Here is a 13185-nt window from a genome sequence, read left to right on the forward strand (position 1 = left end):
AAGCTGAAACTCCAATACTTTGGCCACCTGCTGTGAAGAACTGACTCATTTGAAAAGACCCTGATGCTGGGAAAGATTGAGGGCAGGGGGAGAAGGGGACGACAGAGGATGAGATGGTTGGATGGTATCACCGACTCGATGGACATGAGTTTGAGTAATCTCCAGGAGTTGGTGATGGACAGGGAAGCCTGGTGTGCTGCAATCCATGGGGTCGCAAAGAGTTGGACATGACTGAGTGACTGAACTGAACTGAACTGGAAAATACAGAACAAAGTTACATATAGTTCCACTACATATTACAATGTTTTTCATTTTTTAAAGGAATAATTGGCTTTATATCCAAAGTGTGAAAGTCATAATTATAGAATGCAACTTAAGTTTTACTGTATCACCTTAAGAAATGTTAAAAAAAAAATTAGATGTTACAGAAGGTGGGTAGGACAGGAATGATAGTTACTACTAAAACCTTCATTCTGTATAACAGTTCTCAAACTTGGTTGCATATTGAAATCACCATGGAAGTTTTCAAAATACTGATACCCACACTACATCAAACTGCGTCATACCAATTAAACCCACATCACTAGGCATCAGCTTGTTTGTTGTCTTAAGTTTGACAGGTGATTCCAGAGTGTAATCAAAGTTGAGAACCAGTGGTCTACAGTTCATGGAACAATAGCTAGAAGCTGGAAGTTTATTTTTCTAAAGTTACAAATGTGATGAATAGTAGAATCCTTCTTATAACTATTACCATTGGACAGAGAAGGAAATGGTGAGGTAAGAGGCTGCTGGAAGTTAGCCTGATATTCCTTAGTGGGAAGCCAAATATTCTTTGGTGATGAATCAAAATTCTGCATTTTAGGACTACCCTGACTGTCCAGTGGTTAAGACTCTGTGCTTCCAATGTAGGTGGTCCAGGTTCAGTCCCTGGTGGAAGAACTAAGATCCTACATGCCTTGCACGGTGGTCGGAAAAAAAGAAAAAAAAAAGATTCTTCACTTTGTTTCTGAGTTATTCTGGTAGTCATTTTATTTTACTTGCAAAGAGGAAATGTCCCTTTAGTCATGTTCCTAATTTTATTAGAATCTGTACTGTCTTTTTATAAATAGTTTGAATTAATTAGAGTTAGATCAGTGAGGTCATTATGAATAATTATTACCTGGATGTTAAAATCAACTTTCTATGGCAAACTAGATTTTTTAAAAATAGATAGTTTTCTGTAAAAGACATTTTAACAAATTCCATTTCTTCTGACAAACATTTTAGACACAATGTTATGTGTTGATAGTGTTAACAGTCCTTATAAACAAAACTTTCATTATGTCAATGAAGTCAATTTGTCTTTCTTAGCAAACAAATTGAGCAGAAGCTCAGCTTTCTGAATTTGAGGTACAAAATAATTATGTTTCTTCTTTTAATTTAATAGTAGTAGGAATGTAAATACATTCCAACCTTTTCTTCTCTAATTGCTTCAGGCTTTATCAACCTTGGCAATGCATTGGAATTCCTTGGGGAAATTTCAAAAGTCAGTATCCTGTTTTTTAAAGTTCTTCATTAATAATTATTAACTGTAGCCTGGCACTCAGACCTCAAACATTCTTTTCCAGTCGAGCTAAAGAGTGAGTTTATGATTTTGTTTCCACAGAAGTTAATAGATAATATCTGGATGAATTATGAATTATGAATACTGAGATTGCACAATAAGTATATTACTTTAAGATTATCAAGGTTGTCTTTTGGGAGTGGGAGAGGGACTAGGGGGCGAGGAGGGGTGAAGGTGGGGACAGTTGGTACAATGCACTTTCTAAAAGTAAAAACTATGGTAATGAACATTTTGGTTAAAAAGTTTAAGAGTTATAAAAGTATTATCTCTTATTTTTAAATAATACATGTTCTTTATAAGAATCACATTCATAAAATCGACATATTAGGATGTCTTCCTATTAAAGATAATTCTAAAGTTTTAAAGACGATCCTTTTAAGCAGTGTCTTACTGATTTTTTTAAAGTGAACATTTTACTAAAGTATATCATATATACAAAAACTGCCCTCATCTTAACTTTTCAAAAAGGGAACACCCCTATGTAGCCAGCATTCAGAATTCTCTCTTGCCTGACACTAGAAAGCCCAGGTATGCTGTCTCCAGTCACTGTCCCCTCCTTGTCCAACCACAGTCTTGCCCTTGAACACCATTTTAAAGATTTTTGTTTCATTTTGTTTTGAACGTTATATAAATAGAATGGTAGATTATATACTCATTTACCTTTGGCTACCTTCACCGAACATTATGTTTGTGACGTTTATCCTGTCACATTGTGTGGTTGTAGTTTGCTCATCCTCATTGCCATGTAGAATTCAATTTTAAGGATATGCTACAATTTATTTATCCATTCCCTGGTTGATAGGTATTTATATTGTTCTCAGTTTTAGTCTATTGTGAAGAATACTATTATGAACATTCTTGTACATAGCTCTTCTTGTAGGTTTGACTGAAATTTAAGTTTAGGAGTTATTGCCAAGGCAATTACAGCCAGACATTAAATGATTATAAGAATAAGCATGAAATTAACTTTTCATTTACAAAAGTCTTATGTGTGGTCTTAAGAATATATATGTGGTATACCCCTCTATTGTACAGCTTCATGATGGATAGTGAGGCTTGCACCAACTTCTGTTCTACCTTTTGAACAAATACATAGTTTGGCTTATGCAGTATCAGTTCAGTTCAGTTCGGTTCAGTTCACTCACTCAGTTGTGTCCGACTCTTTGCGACCCCATGAATCGCAGCACGCCAGGCCTCCCTGTCCATCACCAAACCCGGAGTTTACTCAAACTCATGTCCATCGAGTCGGTGATGCCATCCAACCATCTCATCCTCTGTCGTCCCCTCCTCCTCTTGCCTGCAATCCCTCCCAGCATCAGGGTCTTTTCTAATGAGTCAGCTCTTCTCGTGAGGTGGCCAAAGCATTGTTTCAGCTTCAGCATCAGTCCAATGAACACCCAGGACTGATTTCCTTTAGGATGGACTGTTTGGATCTCCTTGCAATCCAAGGGACTCTCAATAGCCTTCTCTAACGCCACAGTTCAAAAGCATCAATTCTTTGGTGCTCAGCTTTCTTCACAGTCCAACTCTCACATCCATACATGACCACTGGAAAAACCATAGCCTTGACTAGACGGGCCTTTTTTGGCAAAGTAATGTCTTTGCTTTTTAATATGCTGTCTAGGTTGATCATAACTTGCCTTCCAAGGAGTAAGCGTCTTTTAATTTCATGGCTGCAATCACCATCTGCAGTGATTTTGGAGCCCCCCAAAATAAAGTTAGCCACTGTTTCCCCATCTATTTCCCAAGAAGTGATGGGACCAGATGCCATGATCTTAGTTTTCTGAATGTTGAGCTTTAAGCCAATGTTTTCACTCTGCTCTATACTTGGTATTAAATGGCAAAACAAGATTGGTGATAGTAACGCTCTGAATATGTATAAATTAACGTCTCTTCAGGTTCCCAGTAGCCTGTGGGATAATAATCAAAGGGTAAAGAATAACAGACTTTGAACCTGATACCTGAGCTATAAAACAAATTCCACCCTTTGAAATACTCACTTCTGGCCCTGTGTTTAATAAGATGCACCAGGAATTCCCCGGTGGTCCAGTGGTTGACTCCTTGCTTTCATTCACTCCAGAGGGCATGGGTTTGATCCCTTCTTGGGGAACTGAGATCCTATAAGCCATTTTATGTGGCCAACATAAATAAATTTTGAAAAATGTACAGTTGCATCATTAGCTGATTGATATGTTCCTGTGTGTGCATGCTAAACTCTCCACTTGCCCACAAGTCTGTATTTTAGGACATGCCCTCTAATTCTGGCTTTGTTTAGATGTAATCCTACATCTGTTCTAATCTACCTCTAAAGCCTTTGCACCATTCACTCTCTGTATGAAAATTTGAAGTGTTAGTCATTCAGTTATATCTGACTCTTTGTGACCCCAAGGACTGTAGCCTTCCAGGCTCCTCTCTCCAAAGAATCATTCAGGCAGAATACTGAAGTGAGTTGCCATTCCCTTTTCCAGGGGATCTTCCTGACCCAGAGATCAAATGCAGGTCTCCCGCATTGCAGGCAGATTCTTTACCATCTGAGCCACCAGGGAAGCCCTCTGTCTTTGTTTACTAATAACCTATTTCATTTTGCAGGGTGGTGGGGCAGCTATTGGACTTTGTTCCCCTTGCCAGAGTATCTCCATGGATTAATAAACAGGGAGTCATCCATTTGTCAGTGTTTGGAGGTTTAATAACCTTTCCTTATGGTCAACCGTTAGTGAGATTGCCTTGCCTCAATTTTCCACCCTAAAACTGTTGTTACTTGCCAGATTCATCTAGAGTTGTTTTTGTTGTGGTGGTGGTTTCTTTTGGGGGGTGAGTAAGTGAGAAGGTTACAGGGTCTTAGTTGCCTGGCCAGGGATCAAAACCATGCCCCCTACAGTGGAACCTTGAAGTCCTAACCCCCAGACTGCCAGGGAATTTCCTGTCTAGAATTTTTAACTGGAGTCTGAGAATTTTAAATTTCCACCACATGGTGTGCTTTCTGAAAGGGAGCTGGTGTGTCCCATCTTTTGATCAACTACTCATTTAATTCTGATTTCTATCTTCGCGGATTCATTCCTCTTTGTTGAATGTGCCATTCTTTTTTCTTTCTTTTTAATTAGAAATATTCCATTGTATGAGTATACCAAAATTTGTTTAGCCATTTACCTGGTGATGGACATTTTGGATTGTTTATAGTTTTTCATGTTTATGAATAAAGCTATTCTAAACATTCATATGCAGGTATTTGTGTGGGATATATATATATTTAATATTTATTTGGCTGTGCCATGTCTTAGTTTTAGCACACGGGATCTTTAGCTGCATCTAGTTCCCAGACTAGGGATCAAACCCAAGCCCTCTGCATTGAGAACTTAAGAGTCTTAGCCACTGGACCACCAGGGAAGTCCCCTGCATGGAATATGTTTTTGTTTCTTGTGTAAATACTTAGGAGTAGGATTGCTGGACATATGGTAAATATATGTTTGACTTTATAAGAGACTAATGTGCTGTTTTTAAGGTGAGTGTATATTTTCCATTCCCACCAGCAAGTATATGAGCGTTCCAGTCACTCTGCATCCTTGCCAATATTTGGAATTATACATCTTTTCCATGTTAACCATTTTAGTAGGTATGTAATGATTTCTTATTGTGGTTTTAGTTTGCAGTTTTCAGATGACTAATGATGTTGAGCACGTTTTTGTTTGCTAGTGGCCATCTGTATATTTTTGTTGAAGTGTCTATTCAAGTTGTTTGCCCATTAAAAGATTGGATTATCTTATTGAATTGCAGGAGACGTTTATATATCCTGGATACAAGTCTTTTGTTAGCTATTACATATTCTCCTAGCTTGTGGCTTGTCTTAGGTTTGCCTTTTTGAAAAACAGATGTTAATTTTGATTAAGTCCAATTTATCAATTTTTCAATAGTTTTGTGCTTTTTTTGGTCATATCTAAGAAAACATCCATCCGAGATCACAGAGATATTTTTCCTATGTTTTCTTTCACGAATTTAGCTCTTGTATATAGTTTTATAATACATTTCAACTTAATTTTTATATATAGTGTGAGGTATATTTAGGCTGAGGAGTTTTGTTTTGCTTTTGCATATGCATGTCCAACTATTCTAGCATTGAAAAAACTGTTCTTTTCCTTTGACACCTTTGTCAAAAATCAATTGACTGTGTATGCATGGGTTTATTTCTTAACTTCGTTGTGTTCTGTTGATTCATGGTGGTGGTTTAGTTGCGAAGTCATGTTCAACTCTTGTGACCCCATGGACTGTGGCCTGCCAGACTTCTCTATCCATGGGATTTTCCAGACAAAGATACTGGGTTGGGTTGCCATTTCCTTCTCCAGGGGGTCTTCCTGATGCAGGGATTGAACCCCAGTCTCCCTCATTGCGGGCAGATTCTTTACTGACTGAGCTACTAGGGAAGCCCCTGTTGATTCATACGTATATTCATACATATTCTTATGCACATATTACATTGTTTTGGTCATTGTAACTCTATAGTAAGTCATGAAATTGGTATATCATATTACAGGAGAAATGGTATTGAGCTGAGAATTTTCTGCCTGTAGCTTCTTCCCACTGATTCTGGATATGCCCTTCAGAATAAGACCACTTCTTATTTATATAAAATAAGTCCCTCGTTTTTTGGATGGACCTCCCAGGTGGCTCGGTGGTGTAGAATCTGCTTGCCAGCTCAGGAGAGGAGAGTTCTGTCCCTGGGTTGGGAAGGTCCCTTGGCGGGGAAATGGCAGCTCACTCCAGTCTTCTTGCCTGGAAAATCCCATGGACGAGGAGGGTGGCAGGCCACAGTCCTTGGGGTCGCAAAAAGTCAGACATGAGTAAGCCCGCTTGCACACATTTATTTGAATAAATATTCACACATTTTAACTTGAACTGTAAACTCTAGACCTTTTCATTTTGAGATATCTACATTGTTTTATATTCAGAGCTAATCACAAATGGGAGTTCAGTAAATATTTGTTGAACTGAATTGAATTGAACTCTGGATAATTGTTTACTAGTGTCCTTAAAGCAGATTAGTTGAATTCAACATAGTGAAAAAGCATAGTTCTGGCGATATTCATGTCATTAAGGAACCATGATTCTCTTGATCAAGAAATGAATCTTTCTGGACAGTTGCATTGTCGCTTGTTTGTTTTTACCCACTGGAAAGATCTTGACTTAATTTCAAGTTTCCTTTTGTGTCCATTGTTTAAAAAATCATCAGCTCTATAAGAAACAGCCATCTGCTGGTATCCGTCAGCCTTCTCTCCACAGTTTGCAATTCCCCAGCGCTATCAGTTCTTTCAGTCTTTAGTTATTCATATATCTCAAAATATATGCTTATGTTGCAACTTTTATTTTCCAGTTTTGGACATTGGGTTATTTTCATACTTTTTGCCAGGCACTGGCTGGTCAATTGAATGTGGAAGTTCATTTCCTTTCAGTTGAGAAATTTTAAAAGTATTATTAATGTTAGCATTATTTATATCCTTCCAGTTTTCTCCGCATTATTTTTTTCTTTTTTCCTTTCTTCCCCCCCTACCCCACCCCCAGATTATTCAGGTGTTGGATATCCTGAGGCAGTATTCTAATTTTTTAAAATCTTTTTTCCCTATTTTTCAATCCATTGTCTTTTTTCCCCTCCTTTGTGAGAATTTTCCTCAACTCTGTCTTTTTGTTCCTTCATTGAGCTTTTAATCTGTCGTTATGTTTTTAATTACCAGCATCCCTGTTTTTGTTCTTTGAGTATTTCCCCTTACTAGCCTTCTCTCTCCGCCCCCACACTAGTGTTCTGTTCTTGATTCATGGCTGACATGTCTTCTCTGAGGATGTTAATGATGACTTTTCCTGAGTTTTTTTCTTTTTAAAAAGTGACTGTTTCTTAAATTTGCTTCCGTTTTGTGTTTTGTCTTAAATGTCTAGTGATCTGTCTCTGTTTAGTGATATACTCTGTTTCACCCTCTCCAGAAGATAAACTCAGAGTTTTTATAGTGTTCGGGGGACATTGTATCAAGGAGGGGATCTGGGAGTCTAATTGTTTCATACACTTTTAACCAATCATCCTGTTTTCTGCCCTATCTTAACCCTACTTGCAGAATTACCTAGTTCTGCCACTCTGAGTTCTTTAGGGGTTCTTCAGTGCCAATTAAAGTTTCTTTTCAGCTTGATAGTCTGCTGAAGTAGGGTTCCACTTGTCAGATCTACTGAGACCCTTCTGTGTTCATCTGCTTTCCACCTTCTGAAATTTGCTCGCTGTCTCTCCTTCTGGCCTGTGTATTTATGTCTCCAAAAGAAAATCTGTTTCCTGTCATTTTCAAATGAGTTTACTCTTGGTAAATAAATCAGGAAGATTTCTAGTTGAAAGATAACGTTTAAACATGCTTATGTAGCTCTGTTCCTTCTTAAAATTTCTCTTTAATCAGAGATCATAATTTCTTCAGCCAAGAACTCAATGCTAATCTGACCTTTTTTTCTTTTTTTCTTTTCTTTTCTTTTTTTTTACCTTTTTGTCTTTAATGCTTAAAGTCATTGTTTTCTTTAGTAACCGTGATTACAGGCGGGCTGTTGCAGACTTGCCCAGCCTGTACCCCGTTGTACTCTTGCACTGTGCTGGCTGCTTAGTATGATATCCTGTTGCTTTACAGCCCTAGATCAAAAGTACACTAAAATTATCATTTAATCCTTTTTCCTACCTGCCCTCCCACAAAAACAACCAACAATAACAAACACATTTCTACTTAGTCATTGTTTTCGCATGTAGCAGACGTGGCTATTTCTTCATGTCTTGCACATAAATACTTTAGGTATTTTTTGAGAGCTGCACCATTAAAAAACATGGCCATTTGCCCTGCATATTTTACATGCTTATTCTTTTTTTTTTTTTTTTTCCAGTGGGTTTTGTCATACATTGATATGAATCAGCCATGGATTTACATGTATTCCCAATCCCGATCCCCCCTCCCACCTCCCTCTCCACCCGATTCATCTGGGTCTTCCCAGTGCACCAGGCCGGAGCACTTGTCTCATGCATCCCACCTGGGCTGGTGATCTGTTTCACCATAGATAGTATACATGCTGTTCTTTTGAAATATCCCACCCTCACATTCTCCCACAAAGTTCAAAAGTCTGTTCTGTATTTCTGTGTCTCTTTTTCTGTTTTGCATATAGGGTTATCGTTATCACCTTTCTAAATTCCATATATATGTGTTAGTATGCTGTAATGTTCTTTATCTTTCTGGCTTACTTCACTCTGTATAAGGGGCTCTTAATTTAATCTCTTGATTTCTGATTCTTGTTTTCTGCTGGTATCAAGTTCTGTGCTATGTATTTTATTGCATCCTTTTACCTATATTCTTCTTTTTAAAAAGAAAGTAATCTCTTAAGTTTGTCTCTTACTGATTGTTTCTTCTTGGATTTTTTTCTCTTATGTAAAATGGCTAATTTTCATGGACCTAAGTAACCAGTGAAAAGTATTTCCTTTAACGTGGTGAAAACAAAGGCATTGGGTATATTGATTACCGTCTTGGGCTTGTTAAAATTGCATTGATTGATTGTTTCATTTCCAGAGGAAATCTCTTCTATTTGAGAAGGGCCTATGCCTAGGTTTGAAAATGATTCTGGAAAAGAGAAGGGTTTAAAAAATAGTTACTTACTTTAATGGTAATACATGTACATGGAACAACACTAAAAAGGCACAAAAGAATATATAGTGAAGTCTCCCTCTCCCCTTCACCTGCTCTCTGAGCCCCCAAGCTCCCATTTCTTCTTCTCAGAAGTAGTCACTGGAACCATTTTCCCCCTACATCCTCTAGAGAGCTATAAATTGTTATGCGTATATGCATATGCATAGATCAGAATTTTTTTTTCTTTTGCCACTTCTGTTCAACTTAGTACTGGAAGTCCTAGCCAAAGCAATTAGACATTTCTCCAGAGAAGACGTACAGATGGCCAAGAGGCACATGAAAAGATGTTCAGTATCTCTAATTATTAGAGAAATGCAAATCAAAACAACTATAAGGCATCACCTCACATCAGTCAGAATGGCTGTCATCAAAAAATCCACAAACAGTAAATGCTTGAGAGGGTGTGGTGAGAAGGGAATCCTCCTACACTCTTGTAGGAATGTGAATTGGTATAGCCACTGTGAACAGTATGGAGGTTCTTTAAAAGAGTAAAAATAAAACTAGCATATGATCCTGCAGGGGCTTCCCTGGTGGTGCTAGTGGTAAAGAGTCACCTGGCAGGGCTGGAGACACAGGACGTCTAGGCTCGATCCCTGCGTCAGGAAGGTCCCTTGGAGTAGGAAGCAGCCACCCTCTCCAATATTCTTGTCTGGAAAATTCCATGAACAGAAGAGGGAAGCCTGGTGGGCTATAGTCCATGGGGCCACAAAGAGTCAGACAAAACTGAGCGACTGAGCACATGATCCTGCAATCCCATTCTGGGCACATATCCAGAGAAAAGCCTGGTTTGAAAGGATACATGTACTCCAGTGTTCATTGCAGCACTATTTACAATAGCCAAGATGTGGAAGCAACCTAAATATTCTTCAACAAAGGAATGGATGAAGATGTGTTACATGTATACAATGGGATACTACTCAGCCACTAAAACAATGAAATAATGCCATTTGCCGCAACATGGATGGACCTAGAGACTATCATGCTGAGTGAAGTAAGTCAGAGAAGGAGAAGTACTGTGTGATATCCCTTATAGGTAGAATCTAAAAAAGAAAAAAGATGCAAATGAATTCATTTACAAAACAGAAACAGGCTCGCAGACTTGGAAAAGAAATTTAAGGTTACCAGAGGGGAAGGGTGGAGCAGAGGGATAGTGAGGGAGTTTGGGACTGACATGTACACACTGTTATATTTAATACGGATAACTGGAGCTTCCCTGGTGGCTCACTGGTGAAGAATCCACCTGCCAGTGAAGGAGACACTGGTTCGATTCCTGATCCGGGAAGATCTCACATGCCTTGAAGCAGCAAAAAGACCTGGTTCAGCCAAACAAATAATATAAATACATAATTTTTTTAAAAATGTATAACCAACAAGGACATACTATATAGCACAGAGAATTCTGCTCAATATTATATAACAACCTAAATAGGAAAAGAATTTGAAAAAAATAGATAAATATACATGGTATGACTGAATCATTTTGAGGTATACCTGAAAATAATACAGTACTTGTTAGTCAACTGTATTCCAATATGAAGTAAAATTTTTTAAAACAGAAATAGAAGGCACACAAATCCAAAAAGAAGTAAAATCCTCTGGCATGTAGGTGACATAAAATGTAGATGACATGATCTTAGGTATGAAAAACCATAGGGACTATGTCATAAAAGTGTTAAAACTAAGAAAGTTAGTAATGTTGTAGGATACAAAATTAGTGTACAAAATTTAGCTGTGTTTCTATACTCTGCTAACAAACTTTCAAAAAGATAAAATTAAGAAAATTCCATGTACAATTGCATCAAAAACGTATAACATACTTATTTTATATAAGGAGGTGAAAGATCTATACACTGAAAACTATAAAATGTTGATGAAAGAAATTAAAGATATAAATAAATGTAAATATATTCTGTGTTCGTACGTTGGAAAAATTATTAAAATGTTTGTACTACCCAAGGCAATCTACTGATTAAGTGAAATCTCTATCAATATTACAATGGCATTTTTCACAAGAAAACAAATCCTAAAATTCCTGTGGAACCACAAAACAACTTGAATAGTCAAAGTAATCTTGAAAAAGAACAAAGCTGGAAGAATCACACTTACTGATTTCAAATTACAGTTGACCCTTGAACGATGCAGAGGTTGGGGGACACAGTTGAAAGTGCATAACTTATCATTTGCCCTCCACATCCACTGTTCCTCCACATCTGCAGAGTCAACCAACCTGGAATTGTGTTCTACTGTAGTGTTTACTACTGAAAAAACAAACAAAAAACAAAAACCATGTATAAGTGGACCTACACAGTTTGAGCCCATGTTGTTCAAGGGTCAAATAGTATTACAAAGGTATAATAATCCAGAAATGATGGTGCTGGCATAAAACATAAATATAGACCAGTAGAACAGAATAGAGAGCCCAGAAATAAAGCGATACATGTGCATTCAAGTAATCTTCAGTGGAGATGCCCATAATATATACGGTGGGGAAAAGATAGTCTCTTCAATAAATGATGTTGGGAAAACTGGATTTCCACATGCAAAAGAACAAAATTGTATCCTTATCTTATACCATATGCAAAAATCAACTGGAAATGTATTAAAGACTTAAGCATAAGATCTGAAACTGTAACACTCTTGAAAGAAAACATAATGGGTAAGCTCCTGGATATTGGTCAAGGTAATGTGTTGCTTCAATTTAACAACAAAAGCGAAAAATAAGTAGGAGGAATTACATCAGACTAAAAAGTTCTGCACAGCAAAGGAAATCATCAACAAAATGAAAAGGCAGCCTATGAAATGGAAGAAAATATTTGCAAACCATATATCCATTAAAGAGTTAATATCCAAAATATATAAGGAACACATAAAACTCAATAGCAAAAAGAAAAAAAAACACCAAAGCAAAGAAATAAATAATATGATCTAAAAATGGCAAAGCTCTTCAATAGACATTTTTCCAAAGAAGACATACAAGTAGCTAACAGGTGTATGAAAAGGTGTTTAACTTCACTAACCTGCAAGGAAATACAAATAAAAATCACAATGAGATATCACCTCATACCTGTTAGAACTGTTGTTATCAAAATGTCAAAAGATAACAAGTACTGGTAAGGATATGGAGAAAAAGTGAATCTTTGTATGCCATTAGTGGCAATGTAAATTGATACACCCATTATGGGAAATTGTATGGAGGTTCCTCAAAAAATTAAAAATAGAACTACCAAAAAAAAAAAGAAAACATAAAATTATCATATGATCCAGTTGTCTCACATCTGAGTACATATATCCAAAGAAAATGAAATCACTGTCTGGAAGAGATATTTGCACTTCCATCTTTATTATAAGTAGTATTTACAGTAACTAAAATAAGATACCTATTGATGGATGCGTGAATAAAGAAAATATTATTTCTATATATAATGGAGTATTATTCAGCTTTAAAAATGAAGGTAGTCTTTTAACTTATGACAACATAGATCTGAAGGGCATTATCCTAAATAAGATAAGCTAGACCCAAAAGGACAAATACTGCATGGTTAACTTATATGTGGAATCTAAAAAAGCAAAAATCAGATTTATAATAAAAGAGACTAAATGGTGGTTACCAAGAGCTAGGGAGTGGGAGGAAGGGGAGATATTGGTCAAAGGGTACAAACAAGATGAATAGGTTCTGGATACCTAATTTACAGCATGGTGACTAGTTAATATATACATGCAGTTTGCTATGAGAGTAGATCTCAAGTGTTCTCACCACATACACACAAAAAATGGTAACTGTGGGAGGTGATGATTATGTTAATTAACTTGATTGTGATGTTTTACATATATTAAGGCTTCCCTCATAGCTCAGTTGGTAAAGAATCTGCCTGTAATGCAGGAGACCCCAGTTCCATTCCTGGG

The 13185-nt window shown here is 37.0% G+C and overlaps 1 protein-coding gene across 5 annotated transcripts in view; it reads left to right on the forward strand.

The window, feature by feature from the left end:
• Positions 1-13185, forward strand: part of ZRANB3 (zinc finger RANBP2-type containing 3) — a 278640-nt gene that overhangs the window by 75812 nt on the left and 189643 nt on the right. The gene's annotated exons all lie outside the window — the stretch shown is intronic.

This window comes from Cervus elaphus, chromosome 33, assembly GCF_910594005.1.
Source record: "Cervus elaphus chromosome 33, mCerEla1.1, whole genome shotgun sequence".
In the NCBI taxonomy this organism is placed as follows: domain Eukaryota; kingdom Metazoa; phylum Chordata; class Mammalia; order Artiodactyla; family Cervidae; genus Cervus; species Cervus elaphus.